The sequence below is a fragment of the Triticum dicoccoides genome, chromosome 5A (genome assembly GCF_002162155.2).
Source record: "Triticum dicoccoides isolate Atlit2015 ecotype Zavitan chromosome 5A, WEW_v2.0, whole genome shotgun sequence".
Lineage (NCBI taxonomy): Eukaryota > Viridiplantae > Streptophyta > Magnoliopsida > Poales > Poaceae > Triticum > Triticum dicoccoides.
In genome coordinates this window covers 46974415-46986921 of record NC_041388.1, presented here as the reverse complement: position 1 = coordinate 46986921, position 12507 = coordinate 46974415, and the positions used below count along the sequence as shown (strand labels likewise).

Sequence of the window (12507 nt, the reverse complement as noted above, 5' to 3'; positions counted from 1 at the left end):
TTTTTAACTTCAATGCCTAGGAAATAATGCAATTCTCCCAAGTCTTTGAGTGCAAACTCACTTCTCAAATTCTTTAGCAGAGCTGAGGTAGCATCTTGTGATGAACTAGCAACAATTATATCATCAACATAAATTAACATAAAGATGATCACCTTCCCTTTCTTGAAGAAGAACAAAGAAGTATCTCCCTTTGAAGCTCGAAAGCCCAGTTGCTGCAGTTTCGTACTCAGTCTTGAATACCAGGCTCTGGGGGCCTGCTTTAGACCATACAAGGCCTTGTCCAACTTACATACATGATGCGGTTTCAAGCCATCCTCAAATCCAGGCGGCTACCACATATAAACCTCTTCCTCGAGAACGCCATGTAGAAATGCATTATGTACATCCAATTGACGAAGGATCCAACCCATGGAAACAGCAATAGACAGAACAAGTCTAATAGTAGCAGCTTTAACAACTAGGCTAAACGTGTCCTCATAATCAATACCATAGCGCTGCTTAAAGCCTTTAGCCACTAGTCTAGCCTTGTATCTGTCTATTGTGCCATCATACTTTCTTTTGATCTTGTATACCCACTTACAATCGATTACATTCCTCCCTTGCTTAGGAGAAACCAAATGCCAAGTCTGATTTTCCATGAGAGCTTCATATTCTATATTCATAGCTTTTTGCCAATTATCATTACTTAGTGCCTCTGCTAAACTTTGAGGTTCACCTGTGGATGCAAAGTTTGCAAACTTGAAATTCTTTTCATACCTGACTGTCCCATCCTTGAACTTTGATGGCTTTAAAATACCTTTTTGTGCACGTGTAGTGATTCGTAATGGTGTATGATCATGTACCGAGTCAGCAGCCACAGAAGATCCGAGCCCATCACCTCGTACCCGATCCGAGCGAGTAGGTATGGACGAATCTCCCTCGACCGCCGCGCTCCTGACTGGGCTTGGATCCCGTGCGGGTGCGCCATGCGACGCACTGCCTGGGCTCGGGTCCTGTGCGCGTGGGCCAGGCGACGCACCACCCACGCCATGTGATGACGAAAATGCGCCGAGCCCTCCTGTACGGGAGCCTGACGCGTGGCGCGTACCAGACGAAGGCGAGGGGGGATCGGGTTCACCCGACCAATCACCACCGGACCCGCCCGACCAACCTCCAGGGGAATCAGGTGGCGACAGGAGATCTGTCTGGGGATCCGCATGCGCGCCAGCCGGCCCACTGGCACCAAATCTCGCGGGATCAGCGCCCGCAGGCGCATCTGCCTCGTGTTTCACACCAGGCGTTCTCTGTTGCTGCATAAAATCATGATTTGGAGTGCTGTTTTTTTTCACTGTTGTCTCCATTAGGGTTAGGATTATTAAACCAATGATCATCAACAATATGTTCACCCCCTTGATCAGTAGGATTTAATAAATCTGGAGAGAGCAAAAGGATCTCAGCACGTAGACGAGCACCGGCGTTAGGATGGAGTGTAGAGAAGGGGAATACGTTTTCATCAAACACAACATCCCTGAAAATATAGACACGCCCGGTGGAAATATCAAGGCACTTGAAGGCTTTGTGAAGATTGCTATACCCGAGAAAAGCACATTGCTTGGAGCGAAATTTAAGCTTGTGATTATTGTAAGGTCGGCGACTGGGCCAGCAGGCACACCCAAAAATTCTTAGGATGGAATAGTTGGGTTTTTCATGGAAGAGACGTTCAAACGGTGTTTCAAAGTTGATTACTTTGCTAGGAATCCGATTTATCAAGTAGGTTGCGGCAATGAAAGCTTCATCCCAGAACTTCAAGGGCATAGAAGCTTGAGCAAGAAGAGACAGACCTACTTCAACGATATGACGATGTTTCCTCTCAGCTGAACCATTCTGTTGGTGAGCATGAGGACAAGAGACATGGTGAGATCTACCTATTTTGGTAAAGGAGTTTAGTTTAACATACTCCCCTCCCCCAATTTGTTTGGGGAGCAAGAATTTTGCGATCAAATTGTCGTTCTACAAGAGTCTGAAAATCATGAAATTTTTGAAACACCTCAGACTTGTGTTTGATAAGATAGATCCATGTAAATTTATTGAAATCATCTATGAAACTCACATAATATTGCTTTCTTCCTACTGTTTCAACAGCAGGACCCCAAACGACAGAAAACACAAGCTCTAAGGGGTTGTTTGGTTAGCGAGCTTTTAGAGAACCAGTTAGCTATAAATGTGTTTTAGATTCTAACCAACTAAAACTTTGTTTGGCTTATCTAACTAATTCTTGGATAAGGAAAATTTGGTTCTCGTAATACCCAAAATTTGCGTTTTTAGAAAAACGGCTCTGAGACGTTTTTGCGCAAACGCGTTTTAGAAAAACCAGCTCAAAGCTCAGCGTGTGGCATCGAGTTGCATGAAGAATGTCTTCCGCCATGACAAACCATGACGGGCGGCGACAATCACGACGTGTATGACTCGATGGATGGAGGCCTGACCTGCCACAACCACGACCGTCGGTGCTGGCGGCCGGCGGCCGGATGGATCGCTGGCGACTGCGCCGTGTACGGCTACACTGACGGCGACCTCCTGGTCCTTGCCGACGGCGCAACGCTGCCCATGTCCTTCAAAAAACTGGAGCGTCACGTCTCGGCGCTCGTTATTTAGCCCCAGCGTGGCCTCCGCCGTGTGTTTGACTGCAATGCATAGTTGTGTATGCACGACACCACGACGGCAGAGTACTACTGTGACACCGACTTGCAGCAGCCCGAGGGAGAGGTTGCGCGGGACCGACGACCTCCTCGCCGGGAGAAACGCCCTGCCACGGCGACGGCGGCATAGCCGCACGCGGAGTCCGGTTGGCCAGATGGAACGTGAGCAGCGGCCAGGGTAGATTCTATGCCGAGGGCGATGACCAGACAGAATCGTTGTGGCCGGAGGGTACACGGTCAGTAACGACGGAGGAGTCCTAGATCGGAGTTTGAAGGTTCGTCAATGGTGGCCGAGCGGTCAAATTAGTAAGAGGTCAAGCGTGAGCTTATGATAGACTAGTTACTATCCAAACAAAGAACTATACAGCCGTGATTTATTACTTTCCTAACCCAAACATAATTTTGCATAAACTCATAATCGATAAAATATATTCTAAAACGGGTTTTGCTAAGAATCAGCTAAAAACTGATTTTCTATATACTCGGGGCCAACGCTCCATATCCAAACAACCCCTAAGGGAAACTTTGACTCACTTATTGAATTTGGATAAGGAAGTTGGTGACTTTTGCCTTTTTGATAGGCATCATATACATACTCTTTATTGAAATAACTGGCCCACGGCAGATTATTTTGACTAATGACTTTGCTAACAATAACAGGAGAAGGATGCCCTAAACATCGGTGCCACCTATCCAGAGATAGCTTGGTGGCACTTAGCACCTGCTTCTTGAACGTTGGTGCTCGTGTGCCTAATTGGGTAGAGACCTCTTCTACCCTTGTCTTGAAGGAGTACCTTCCTCGTTCCCCGTTCTTTAACAGAAAAAGAATAAGGACGAATTTCAACAAAGGAATTATTGTTAATGGCAAGATGACTAGCAGAGATGAGACTTTTGTTGGCTTCGGGTACATGAAGAATATTGTTTAAGTGAAGATCACGATCTAGGGCATGAATAGCTGAATGGCCAATATGTTTAATATCCATACCTGAACCACTTGTAGTATGTATCTGCTCGTTGCCGTTGTAGCGGTCGCGTACGGTTAGCTTCTCCAGGTCGCCCGTGATGTGATCGGTGGCACCACTGTCAAGGTACCAGTTGGTGTCCACACCGTACTGCGGAGCTGCAAGATTGGCCGATTTCTCCTCCATACCTTGGTAGGAGTCGTCATAACGTTTGCAGCACTTCCATGCCGGATGGCCCATCTTCCCGCAGATCTGGCATTGTACCCTAGGAGCAGAGGCATGGTTGTTGTAGTTGCCCCCGCTACCGCCGCCGTTGTTGCCCCCGTGACCGCCACCGCCACGGCCTCCTGGCTTGGAATAGCCACGGCCACCGCGATCACCACCATTGCCAGCTTGCCTGCGGCCGCGGTCACCACCTCCACCGCCTTGCTTGCGGCCTCGGGTGGCACTGTTGGCGAAGGACTGCGACCCGCCGCCACGAAGATTTAGCCTTGTCTCGAAGCGGAGCAGCTGCGAGAAAATCTCGGCTGCAGTAACCGGCTCCACCCTGGAGCACATGGCAGAGACCACCGGATCGAAATCTTCATCGAGTCCGGCTAGGATGTGGGAGACAATGTCTTCCTTGTCCACCCTCTTCCCCGCGGCGATCAGCTCGTCGCAGAGGGTTCTGACCTTCCCGACGTAGTCGGTGATGGATAGGTTGCCCTTCTGCAGATTGGCGAGGGCGATGCGGACATTGGTGGTCTGCGATCGAGTGCGAGATGCAAGCATCCCTTCGACCATGTTCCAGAGCTCCGCCGAGGTGTGACAAGATGCAACCTGGATGGCTATCTCACGAGGAAGGGTCGTCAGAAAATAGGAGAAGACTTGTTGGTCTTGCGCAATACCAGGTTTGGAAGTCAGGGTTCGGCGCCTTCGTCGTGGTCTTGCCGTCGAAGGAGGTCACATCGATCTGCATGGGTGGTGGTGGCTATTCAACGTCGAGGTACTTCGCCATCTGGGCTCCCCGGATGGCGGAGAGCACGGTCGCTCGCCACAGGGCCTGGTTGCCCTTGGTAAGCTTCGCTGTGGCGGCGTGAGCGAATGGCGAGGAGAGGAAGGAACTTGAAGACGTCGCCATGGATGAGCTCGAGGATTGCTCTCATTACCGTGAAAGAAAGAGGATTGTGGAAGCGTATGCAGTTCAGCAGGGACGCGTACGTGTTATATAGAGATGGCAGATTACAAGAGGAGGCGCAGGTTGTTACTAGGCTTGGCCTCTACTCCAAGCTACACAAAGATAAACCTATCCTAGCTAACAACCTGCCGCCCAAGATTACACGCACGTATACACAAGACGTGACAACATGTCACAAAATACTAGCCTATACAATTTCTACAAGCCTATCATTTAACACCGCTAGGCCTCGCAATAGCCCCAGCTGCCGGCCTAGAGGAACGCTTGCCTTGTTGCAGCAGCGTGCACTTGCCCGCCTAGCGCAACACCTGCCTTGTTGCAGCATCGTGCATTTGCAGCACAGGCATACGGGATTTATTTTTTAGAATCATCATCAAGCTTTATAATCACCCTACACCTGGGATTTCATCGGATATTACATGTAGAATGCAGTCAGGCGGTTCGCTAGGCCAAAAACTACAAAGTTCCTTACTAACTCTTTTTCTAGCTAACAAATGAGCTCCTTGGTTCCCTGATCTTCTAACCCAGGAAGCTTTAAAACCTTGAAGAGACCTTCCCAGCAGCTTAATTTCTTCAACGAACAGTCCTGCCGCACTTATGTTTTTTGCCTGGTCATTCAACATGGCCGTCACTCCCTTGTTGTCGACTTCAACGTGCACCCTGGTAGCTCCAGCATGGATCGCCAGCTGCAGGCGCCCCCTCTAAATGCTCTGGCATGGTCTCGAAGAACCACTCCACCTCCACGATCACACAGATTACACAGAGCTCCGTCTGAGTTTGCCTTGAGCCACCCTTGCTCCGGTGCTGGAGAGGAGCACCTCGGTTGCTTTGTATGAATGGCTGTCCATTCTATGATATGCTGATATTCTCTGCAACCACCCTAGGGTCCACAATCTTTTTCCATCCCTCGCTTCATTCCTTGCGAGCCAAAGACCGTACGCAGCCTGAACCATTAACTCCCGCTCCTGGTCACCGGCATCAACAAACCATCGCAGCAGCCACAAGGCAAGCTCTCCATGGGGTCGCTTAACACCTTCCAGAACATAGCTGAATGCGGACACGCCCAGAAGCGATGCAGGACTGTTTCTTCTCAGCACAGGCATACGTTGCAGGGTGCTATGTTATGCAATGGCGGGCGGGGTAGCAGAGCATCGATGCTGAGAGTCAGATGCGCGCGACCGCATAAAACCAGGGGTTGGACGGCAATGGTTGCGAGCTGTGGGAGAGAGAGATTATGGGGTAAGACGCTGCGTTCAGGAGGCAGGCAGATGCGTGAAGGATATTGCTCATGCAGAAAATGAAGATAACAACGGCCAAGACCAGGACTGTCAAAGAGGGGCTTGGCATTGAGAAGGCGGAATTACAATCCTTTTACAGGGTAAAGATCAGGAAACAAAAGGCTAAACAATCGAACCAGCCAAGATAAGATGGCACTTCGCTGTACAATGACCTAAATTAGCTCTGGCAAGCATCTTAAAGAAGAGCGACGTCGCTTCGGACAAGTTCAGCAGCTCCGAGTGATGTGGTGCTCTCTTTTCCTTCAAAGAGCCTCCCGTCTCGCTCTTTCGAAATATTACAGGCAACAACCATATAACTAAGTGACAGCCTGAGTCTTTTTTCCTAGTTTTCCTCGCCATGTGAGCAGAGTAGCTTCACCATTTCTTCACGGATGTGCATGGCCTGCAACGCAATGTTGGACATGGAGTAACCGGGGTCAGAAAGATGATTCCGCTTTCACACCTCTTTGGCAAAAGGGCAATGTAGTGTGTGAGATGGGCAGCCGTTTCGACTGGACTGATCACAGAGGACGCAGTTGCCATCATGGGGCCATCTGTTTTTACGTCTATCTGCAGTCCAGTTACGGTTTTAGATTGACAGCCAAGTATAGAATTGCACTTTTGGTTCAGCTTTAAGGTTTTTGACATGCTGTCCCAAATGAGATTTTGACATGAATAATAATTGAATTTTCCTGACAAAGAGCATCTCAAAACTGTAACTATTTTCTTGATAGGAGAAGCACCATGGCTGCACAACATGCATGTCAGAACAAATGTGGTCAAGCTATGAAGGCGACCATTCCGTTCAGTGAATTTATACATACCTAGAGTCCAACTGTTTTTGAAGCGGAATGAGGTGTCTCCTATCCACCCTGAACAAAGAAAACAAAGGCTAAATATCTTGAGCATCCGTAATCCAACACGCAGATGAGACAGAGCATAGGGCATCACATTGACAAGAAAGGAGCCAAATCTTTACCTTAGGAGGTGGTGTCGTGGTCAGACCCGGAGTGGGGATGTCTTCAGTTTTCTGAACAGCAGCAAGTCCATGTGAAGGCGACATATCTCCTTGCAAAGTATCACTGACACCATCAGCTAGAAGAGAAACAACACAGCTACATGAACCACTCCTGGATGCTGCTGGACTATGATAGAAAACAGACAAATGAGGCTGCTGGACTTCGCTAGAAAACAGATGAATGAGGCTGTAGGCCTAGAAGTGCATCAATCATGTGAACCTGGAAGGACGGTACCTCTTGCTCGTTTAGATAACACTTATTGGGGATCAACACGACAAAGCAATACTGGACCGTGTCGAAGAGAACAAACTTGGCCTCGGAACCATCATCATGGACCGGGTAGCATATATCCGGTACCTGCAACGCTAGAGTGGATGAGCACAAAAGAGAGGGACCCAAGGGCAGCAAGGAGACAAAAATGTCAGTATAGGCATACCTAGGAACGCATCCATCCCATTGCAGTCAGGGTCTGAGCACTTATACGCAGCTGCACAAGGCGCTGACGACTTATGGCATGCTGCAAAAACAGAACCACCATCACTGGGTAGCTAGGACTAAGCCCCATAACGATGAAAGTGCAGAAGAAGTGGACATCCTGTCAACGTAGACAAGACACAAGCATGTATGAGCAATAGGAGCAACAGTCTCATATCCTGGCAACATCCAACATGAGTAAGGCATGTGATTACCTGGTCTTCAAACAAATCGAGGTCAAGCAATTCCTGAACTGGTTTTGTTTGTAAATTGACTTGTGCGTCGACCTTGGCAGCAGCCCCTGCCCTAGAAAATGGGTTCGTTCTATTACCAGTGGGGCACCATGTAAACCGGATAATAGTAGAAACGAGCCACATCAGTGTTAAGGAGTATTAGTATTGGTCTAGGAGTCCTTATTAGTCTATGTTTAGTTTCCTTACACCTCAAGTCATGTGTAATATATATATGCCCCTTGGGCCTTCAATAAAGATAAGTTGCTTTCCTAACATGGTATTAGAGCCTGGGTTATTTTTTTCTCGCACGCCGCAACTCGTGCTCGTACCGATCGGTTCCGTATCGATCTCGTATTTTTCCTCGATCCTATCTCCTTGCTGACGTGATCGGCTCATGTCTGGCTGCTGCTAGCTTTTATGCTGCTCATCTCCTTCTGGTCGCGCCGATCTGCTGTCCTCCAGCCGAATCCCGCCGCCGGCCGCAGTCTGTCGTGATCTCCAGTCGGATTCCGCCGCCGGCTGCCGTTGTTCCGCCGTTAGCAGATCGCGGTGCCTCGTCTTCTACAGGATTAGGTAGTGGACGAGGATCTCCCATTGGTTGACTGCCTCCATTGACTTTGTTGGCTGGCTAGTACGGGTGCTACGAGCCACGTTCAAGTGAGGGCCTTGATCTCGTGTGCGTGTTCGTCTCTTGCGCCTGCAGCTAGCTTTCCTACTGCTGCTGTTAGGTTGCTCCTACAAACCACGTGAGGGTCTGTTCTGCTTGTTCGTCTGCGTATTCCGCCGCCGGCCGCGGTGTTGCTTCCATCTAAGGCTGGTTTGCTTTGAGTAAAAAAAAAAGTACGATGTCATCAGGCTACGTCGTCGTTCCCCGTTGCCCGGTGGTTTTTGATGGTACAAACTACAGTGAGTTTGTTGGCTTCTTCCGCATTCATATGCGTGGTATTCGTCTCTGGGGTGTTCTGTCTGGCGAGGTCTCTTGTCCGCCGCGCCCGGTTCCTCCCGTGGCTCCTACTCCGCCGACGCCATCGTCCCTTGCTGCGGATGCTCCTCAGGCTGCTAAGGATGCTGCTAAGCTTGCTGATGAGTCTGCAACTCGTGCCTATGAGCAATAGGTTTTGACCTATGAGGAGGCCCTTCACTTTTACCGTGATGCTCTAGCTGGTTACACTCAGTGGTCTGATGATGATGCTCGTGCTGCAGCTGTTCTCACTTCCAGTGTTTTGCCTCAGTTTGCCTCTGACTTTATGGGCCTCGCTACCGCCTTTGCAATGTGGACATATTTTTGTCAGCGCTATCAACCCTCCGGTGATGCCTTGTATCTATCTGTGGTTCGCCAGGAGCATGCTCTTCAGCAGGGTGACTCCACTGTTGATGATTTCTACGCACAGAGTTCTGCCATTTGGCGCCAGCTTGACTCCCTTCGCACTGCTGGTTGTCGTACTTGTCAGTGTTGCCAAGCTGTGCAGGCCGACTTGGAGTTTCATCGCGTCTATGAGTTCTTGTCTCGACTTAGTCCAGAATTTGAGCCACGGCGTGCTCAGTTGTTTGCCCATGGTCGTATTACTCTTATGGAGGCGCTTTCTGAGATTCGGGCTGAAGAGACTCGCCTACGTGGTGCCGGTTTACTTGAGGTTCCCTCTGTGCTTGCTGCTCGAGCTTCTACTACACCGCCTCTTTCACGCTCCAGTGCTCTGCCACTCCTGCCCACTTCTCCTAGTGGTGAGGGCCGCTCTCGTTCTCATTGCGACTACTACAACAAGGATGGTCATCCCGAGTCTGAGTGCTTTCTGAAGAAGCGGCACATGCGCCAGGGGCGCATATCTTCTTCAGGGACTTGTGCTTCTATTCCGACCCCTTCAGCAGTGTCCCTGACTGAGCAGGATATTGTGCGACTTAAGCGTCTACTTGCAGCTTCGGGTTCTTCTTCACCAGGTTCTGCTGGTCTTGTTGTTGACTCTTCTAGCTCAGAGAGACCACCCTCTTCACAGTCAGGAGCACAACACGGGAGCTCTGCTTGGCCCTCTTCACAGTCAGGAACACAACACGGGAGCTCTGCTTGGCCCTCTTCACAGTCAGGAGCGCAACACGGGAGCTCTGCTTGGTCTTGGCCCTCGGCACCATGATTTTTTCTTTCGCTGCCATCATATCTACTTCATGTGTTTTTTTTATCTTCCTAGTTTTCTATAGTTTCCGCTGCGTCCACCAAATCCGTTGATATTTTGTGTTTTCTCATGTCATGTGAGTCCACCATACCTATGTCTGTCAGCCTTTTTTTTTCTGGTCATTGTCCTCTGTATAGGATTTCTGTGGCCTCTCTTTGCATTGTCGATCTAAGCTCATTCTCTTGCCGCCGAGCTTCTTTCGCCGTCGGTTTTCATGGGCCATGATTCTTTAAGCAATGCTTCATTCTCTTGATGTGCCATCTTCTTTTGACAACCCATCTTCTCTTGATACTTCTCTTGTATCTTCTATCGATGTGGTGTCTTTCTTTGATGTGCCATCTCTTCGTTATCCCCTTTGGCGACTCGACAGGTTTTGAAGACTCTTCATACTACGACGACACTCTCAAGATGCGGATTTGGATTATCATTTTTTTTAGTATTACACTTCTTCAAATGCAATGCTATTGCATACGCTTGCATTTGAGGGGGGGTGTTAAGGAGTATTAGTATTGGTCTAGGAGTCCTTATTAGTCTATGTTTAGTTCCTTACACCTCAAGTCATGTGTAATATATATATGCCCCTTGGGCCTTCAATAAAGATAAGTTGCTTTCCTAACAATCAGCAGGTGTCAGGAAGACGGGCAAGAGAAGGACAAACAGTGCAAAGGAACATACCTTCTGCTGAACAATCTTATGTCTGCAAATCTTCATTAATGTACCAGCGACACGCAGCACTTCCAGTTACACCTCTACGACCTAGAAAAGCAAGCTTTAGACTTTAATTCCTGGACTAAACAGGCAGGAAGAATGCAACCGTACAAATGGCCTTACCTTCCTATTTCTTGAACAGCGTCCCAACAAACATAGCAACGACCGGTTCTTTCTTGCCCAGTTCAATAACTTCATCAGCAGCAAACTTCAAGGCCATATGACCACCGCACTGGTTTGCTTGCCTCTATAAACAGCAAAGTAAATAAAATTGTTATGATAAAGGAAAAGTGATACAGTCATAGATATCAGTACACGTATGTGAGGTCCTTGAGATATATGAGCCTCTTAGTCGATGGCTCAGCCCTGCTTGCACTATGGTACTGAGCGAGCAGCCTCTGATACACCATAAATGAGCCCAAACACGTTTACACGAATAAACCCAAAAAAACAATTACTATATATGGTAAACAGCAGAACAGAAAGGCATAGGCAGATGGACGGGTAGTAGTGAAATACCTGTGAACTTTTCAGGCATGTCAGTTGGACCAGGGAGCTGAGCCGGCGGAGTTAAAGCGTACAGAACAGGAAGTCTGGCTCAATGCCAGGCCTTGTGAAAGCAGTAGTGAACGAAGTGATCTTGATCATGCAAGATCCCCTCAGGAGGCCTGAATAGATACTTCCTTGAGAGCACAAAGAACTTCCTAAGCTCATATACCATGATTCCTTAAATAAGATCTATGAACTGGTGGACAACCTTCTCTGAAAACTCTGCATAGATGTGGTTTCCCTGTATGTATGGAGAACACAATTTCTGTCAACTGGCATGAGGCACATGTAATATGCAATAGAAGAACTGCCAAGCAAAGGAAAATAAGTAATACCATATTGTCAAGCAAGACCATTCAGTATGTTTAATAGGACCAGTATCTGTTGCACCGCGATGGTGCCACAGTCGTGAAACATAGGCACAGACAATGCAACAAGCGGTGCCAACTTTAAGCTCAGAGAGAGCGTTGAATTCCATCTGGCAGAGAAAGAGCAACCATGAGACTTAGAAAAGCAACCCAAACAGCAGCCAACAGTACCGTAGGGAGAAGAAAACAGCAGCAGTCAGAATATGAACCAGATAACCGGTGATTACCCAAGGAGGAAAATCCAATGAGAATAGACAGTCCAATGAGTGACATAAAGGTGATGTAATGGACTGTCGCACAAACCGCCACAATGACGAGCGTGTGATAGTTGCATCGACTATCAGTGATTATGTCCCTCCCTTGATAACAGACAATATTTGTCAGGTCCTTACCGAAAACTACAACCCATACCACCAAATGGAATATTCGCAAGGCAAAGGACTATCATCAGATAGTACACCACGTAAAGTTCTACCCAAAGCCTCAAAACACCTATTCATTATTAGAGCCTCATCCCAAATGATAAGGGAAGTTTCTTTGGAAAGATTGCTGAGATATGTACCTATCTTTTATGTCACAAACTAATAGCCAGCGGTATCCTGAACCTTGAGTGCACAGTCCTTCCGTCATGCAGAAAGAGCGAAACGGCACCTGAAGACGCAACAGTAAGAACGATTTTCTCGCCCCCTCTAAGGAAATTAACAATAAAGGTCTTTCCAGTAACACCATACCCAGAAACAAAGAAAAAAGGCAGAATTTAAGTATACAATCTGTAACAATCTTATAAGCATAATGCTGATCAACATTAAGCATGTTATTAACTGAACAACTGCCTGGATAGAGAGTTCATCAGAATTAGATGACATCTAATCATGGATTAGTCTATCGGCATGAAAC

General features: G+C 48.1%; 1 long non-coding RNA gene and 1 pseudogene across 12 annotated transcripts in view; both read right to left on the bottom strand.

Annotated features, from left to right (window-relative positions):
- Positions 1-4134: 4134 nt before the first annotated feature.
- LOC119304628 lies at positions 4135-4273 on the bottom strand (annotated as a pseudogene).
- A 1866-nt stretch (positions 4274-6139) lies between these two features.
- The window catches only part of LOC119299062, a 7322-nt gene continuing 954 nt past the window's right edge, over positions 6140-12507 (bottom strand). The window contains exons 2-12 of one of the 12 annotated variants that reach the window (XR_005146069.1): positions 12173-12261; positions 11838-11969; positions 11578-11720; positions 11213-11483; positions 10817-10940; positions 10661-10741; positions 7803-7893; positions 7550-7708; positions 7348-7470; positions 7074-7239; positions 6140-6966 (exon numbers count right to left, since the gene is read on the bottom strand). This is a non-coding gene — a long non-coding RNA (uncharacterized LOC119299062). Of the gene's footprint in view, positions 6967-7073; positions 7240-7347; positions 7471-7549; positions 7709-7802; positions 7894-10660; positions 10742-10816; positions 10941-11212; positions 11508-11577; positions 11721-11837; positions 11970-12172; positions 12262-12507 lie in introns of all 12 variants that reach the window. The other 11 variants (XR_005146073.1, XR_005146068.1, XR_005146077.1 and 8 more) reach the window with 11 other exon arrangements.